Here is a 5,265-nt window from a genome sequence, read left to right on the forward strand (position 1 = left end):
GTTCAGTCTCGGTTGCAAGAGGACTTCCACAATGGGGTTTACCCTCAGAGCCTCGAGAGGGGCTTTGGCTGACATTTTCACCAATTACTTTTCTCTTTTTCGGTGGGGACACATGTTCTTCTGAACTTCTTTTTCTCTTCAGAAGAGGCTTTTGGCTTGGTAACTTTTCCTCAGGCGGTGACTGTACATTTTCAGGAGTGTCTTCTGAACAAATCTTTCTTTTCTTTTGTACATGCGAGATGCTCTCCGACTCTGAAGAAGAGCTTTGGCTGTCATTTTTACCAAATACCCTCCTCTTTTTGGGTGGGGGCGAGACATCTTCTGAACCTCTTTTTCTCTTCAGAAGAGGCTTTCTGACGTCAGACAAGTGCTTGTCCTCACTAATCCTGATCTTGTTTGGTGCAGACAACTTGCTCCTCAAGTCTGTCTCTGAAATGCATTTTCTTTTAAGATGTGGGACATTTTGGATGTTTCTGTTGTCCTTCTTGCAAACGTTCCTTTCAGTTTTTCCAGGCCAGGCTCGGCTAAAAGTAGAAGTGGCATCAAAACACGGCCGCTTCGTGGAGACATTTTCAACATTTGTCTGATGTTGGAATTTGTCTCTTGGACAGGTCGGGTTCAGATTCTTGTCAATAGCATCCCGGATAGAGTTGACAAACATTTCAAATCCCTTTGACGAGAATTGTATCCCATTCTCTTTGAAGAGACCACTTTCAAACGGTGTCAAACCTCGATGTTCAATCACACAACCATTGAATTTTCCAGCGTTTAATTGAACAGTTGTGTTAACCATGTTCCTGTCTGTATTAATCTTCATTGGATCAAATTTCGCCCAGGTCAGTCTAGGAGTTATGGAGGAATATGCGATTTTCATCCTGGGAGAAGTCTCATGAATGTGGATCAGGTCCTTCACCATTTCAGAGGTTAGATCGGAGACATTCCTGTTTCCCAGGTCGTTGCTGCCGACATGGAGAACTAAAATGTCTGGAGATCTCCCCTGTCTGGAAACCTCACTATTAAAAGTATCCAGGACATCCTTCCAATTCATGTTTACCTTTCCGATCCAGGTTATTCTTGTATTGAGTCCAAGGTTTTCTCCAAAGCATTGATTTGCTGTTTGTTGTGCTCCGAGGACGTAATACCCTGATCCAATGATCCAGACTGTGGACGGCTTTCTTTCTTTACCAGAATGGCATGGTAAATCCTTCTTTTCCATCTTTGCTGATGAAGGGGGCATTTCCTGTCTTGTAGAAGTATGGACATTTCCTGTAGAGACTCTTGGAAGATCCCTGTCACCTCTGACAAATGGATGCTGCAGCACCTGACGAAGAGGAATTCTTTCTTCAGGATCCAAGAACATCATTCCTTTAAGCAGGTCAATAAAATGTTCCAAGTCTATCTGTTGAGTCTTGTTGCAAATTCCGGACTTCCGTTGGTGTTTTCTGAGGACATCTGGTGAAACTAATGTCACCTCTTTTGGGGTTTTCACTCCAAATTCTGTTGGAGTCTTCAAAACCCACTTGTTTGTCTTACTTTTCAAGTAAAACTCTTTAGTTATGGATCCGTTGTTGAGGAGACGTTCTGGAAAGTCTCCGCGATTATGTGTGATTTTGCGGATCACCTCATAAGTATTATCGGCACTGTAGAGAGGAAATCCAAGGAACATTTCCGCAACAATGCAACCAAGGGACCAGACGTGGGATTTTTCAGTGGTCCATGAACCCACAAGTTTCTCTGGGGCCATGTACCACCTGAAATGCCCACCAGCACCCTTAGAAAATGTCTCAAATCGACTGTATTCCGTAGATATGATCCGTTGTTTGTGGTTTCTTTTGACAGTCAACTGGATTCTTTCAGGCGTCAGAATTCCATGAAGACTTTTGGGATTATCTAAAGCAGTTACCACCCGACGCAGAATGGAGCGGATCTCATTCAGGTCAAAAGAAGCAACTGCTTTTGTGCGCAAAATTTCCCAGAGGGAAACTTCTTCTGGTCGGTCTTTCTTAAAGCGATACATTGTGTACTCGGTAAGATCGTCGGTACTTGGGGATTTTGAAAATCTTCAGGGGCGGTCTTGAACAATTCCGAAGTGATTTCCTTTCGATACAGAGGAGCCTATAAGACATCTGGCTCCTGGTCTGATGATGTCAAATTAGGTCATTAGGCCATTATGATGATGGTGTCATATTAGGTCGTTGTGATGATGTCACATCATCAATGATTGGGGGAACCCCCACCCCACTTCCACTTGTATGATGTCATCATCATCCTCTTTGATCTAAGCCAGGGGGGGAATTCCCAGCCATAGTCTCCAAGTATGTCACATGTTTCACATTTCTGAACAAAAGACACCTGGAGGTCAAATGTCAACCTGCATATAACTAGCATGCAGCAGTTCTGCCTGAGAACGAGGCTCTGAAAGCCAAACCCTTAAAGTACAAACAGGAACCACAGAATGCTGCTTTGAGGTTCAATCTACAGGCTCCACCCAGAGCTGCTGCAGAAGACATTCTTGCTCCAAATGCATGGCAACCTTCCCACAGGTGTAGATCAAAACCAAACAAAATCAGCTTTTCCATGTAGGTGTGAAGTTTCACTAAGCTGGGATTCCTCTGTACCCCTGTATTAATGGCTGTTCTGTAGGTTTTCTCCAAGTACTTCAGTTTCCAGCACTTGTTAGTGTCTGACAACCTTCTTCCTGAATTGATATCCTATCATGGTGGAGGCAATTACAGGAATTCACTATTTGTGCCCATGTTGTGCATGTTTTTGAGGATGTGGAGAGGTTAAATTTCACAAGTCCAGTAAAATCAAAGGATGGCAACAGCTGTTGCTCCATCTACTTTTATCCTCACAGACGCCTTAATCTGGATGTTTTTCCAATCTAAAGTACATTAAAGTAACTTTTGAATTTACTGCTGTATTTTCTATTTGAAAGACTACCTGCATGTTTATTTGGTATCATTTTAATCAGTACAACCTCTCTTATGTGACACGACCTTTATTTTGTCGTTTTTCTGTTATATTGACACACTAGACATAAAATCAAGCCAAAACAGAAAATTCTTTCTGAAAAAATAGGATTTATTTTGCTGTGGAAACCCCAAAAATGTTTATCAAATTGTTTTTACAACATAGAATGAAAGTTTTAGGTATAATTTCATATAAAAAACAATAATAAACACACTTTTTAATCAAAATACAAAATAAATTCCAGGCGAAATTCACGGATTCCGTATTTGGGCCACAAATTGAGAGTTTCTGTTGATAGAAGAACATCACAGACCTCACAGGTCAATGATGTGACCTTTCTTTTGCTGTTATACAGACAGTGATCTGTCACCTGGTGTGCCCTCAGCTCCCAGGCAGCCCAAAAAACAAGAATTTCTCACTTAAGAGCAGTGCTGTCCATTTGACATTTTTCCTGGAATTTCTATGTTTTTCTTTTCTTTTAATCTTTTTTCAGCTTTTATTGTTTGTCATACATTTTACTTGTTGTGTTTGTGAGGAATAATAAAAAGGTTTTAGGGAGAAGTTTTATCCAGCTGGATTCAGGTCTGCTCACAGGTGGGGGCGTGTCTGTCTAGTCTGTAGCTCGCCTCTCGTAACAGCGGCGGGCGGAACTTTCACTGAGAAATGCAGAGTTTCCATGATTTTTTGACAACACCGGTGGTTGTTGTAGTAAACTCGTGTCAGACCCAATCCCAAAATATAATAATAGTCGGTTTCCTTCTTGTGAAATTTCTAATAGCGGACAGCTCAGTTTTGCTCCGCCCCTCCACCGCGGGCGCGCTGCTCTGCCAAATCTCATCTTTCGCCTCATTTATTAAAATAAGATTGACTTTGTCCTAAAACTACAAATAAGGGCCACATTCTACATTTAATTAAAAAAAATATCAGTTAAAGAACATAAAATAAGTTCATTTTAGACAGTTTTATCACGTTGATCTCACAGCTTCACAGCAGGAGGCTCCGTCGGTTCCAGAGGGTTAAGGATGACGCTTCAAACAAATCGTAAATTTTTGTGGTACAAGCACCAAGTTTGGCATGGATGTACTTTAGAATCGGCTCTTTCAGAAAAGAATGTTCAAAAATGGCGGCCATTAGTTCATATGGCAGCCATACACTGAAAAATGTTGTAAAAATATTCGTTGAGTATTTGCCCCATTCTAAACAATAGGTGCCGTTCATACACAAAATGCAGTCTTTAAAATTGAGGAGTACCTATAGAATACTATGTATAGTAGTCTCTCTCTCTCAGCATGTACTGGGTCTTCCCCAGAACCTCCTCCTGGTGGTACATGTCCGGTACACTTCTCCAGAGAGGCGTCCAGAAGGCATCTGGACCACATTCCCGACCCGAACAGTGACTCTAAACCAGGGGTCTCAAACTCGCGGCCCGCGGGCCATCTGCGGCCCGCGGAATGATGATTTGCAGCCCCCGTCTTCATATGAAAGATTACTGTTAGTGCGGCCCTCAAGGCTGATGTGAATGACAGTTGCTGTGTGCAGAGCTTAACGAACCAATCACGGTGAAGTAAATGGCTCTGGAGGCGGGACATCGGCAGGCTGTCCAGTACCTCCTCCCTCATTCATTCATTCCTCCAGTCAGCTGGGCGGAGGAGGAGCCATGAAGCTGCTGGAAGTTCTTTCACACTGAACGCGATTCTTGTGCCCCGCCCCTCTATCGCCTCGTGAGAATTTCACAGCCTGCAGCTTGTCAAAAAGCATGTTTCTGAGGCTGCGACGGGTGTTGGAGGAGCTGGATGTCTAACTTAGAATGAATGGGAGACACATATGGAGTTTTATTTATGTCAAAACTCCACGCAGAAATAAGACATCTCCGTGCACGCATCAAACATTCCGCGCAGACAAATCAGACACTCGCGAGTGCTATTCCTCCTCCACAAGCAGAAAAAGTCTGCGTGCGTGAGTGATGCGTGCGTGGGAGCAAAATCTTCAAAGGTGCTTCCACACCGGCCGCGTGCGGTTCGTTCAAGAACGCGGTGTGCGCGGGTTTTTGAACGCACGGTCAGCAGCGCCCCCGATTTGTGCGTAGAGCTTGAGACCAGACTTAAAAAATTGTGTAGCAACGTGCAGTTACGCGCGCTCCAGATGCGGAGGCCTGGAATTCTGGTGTGCGCGCGTTTGCATTGACCTTTCAGTGAGCGCGCTGCTCTCAGCTCAGAAATGAAGGAGGTTCTGTAAATACAGACATTTCACATTGAATAAAAATAGCTTTCTCTGGTTCAGAGTTTCTCAATT

The 5,265-nt window shown here is 43.4% G+C and overlaps 1 protein-coding gene across 3 annotated transcripts in view; it reads left to right on the plus strand.

Moving 5' to 3' along the window:
• The window catches only part of mical2b (microtubule associated monooxygenase, calponin and LIM domain containing 2b), a 62,834-nt gene that overhangs the window by 55,448 nt on the left and 2,121 nt on the right, over positions 1 to 5,265 (plus strand). The window lies entirely within an intron of this gene.

This window comes from Oryzias melastigma, linkage group LG6 (genome assembly GCF_002922805.2).
Source record: "Oryzias melastigma strain HK-1 linkage group LG6, ASM292280v2, whole genome shotgun sequence".
NCBI classification, from domain to species: domain Eukaryota; kingdom Metazoa; phylum Chordata; class Actinopteri; order Beloniformes; family Adrianichthyidae; genus Oryzias; species Oryzias melastigma.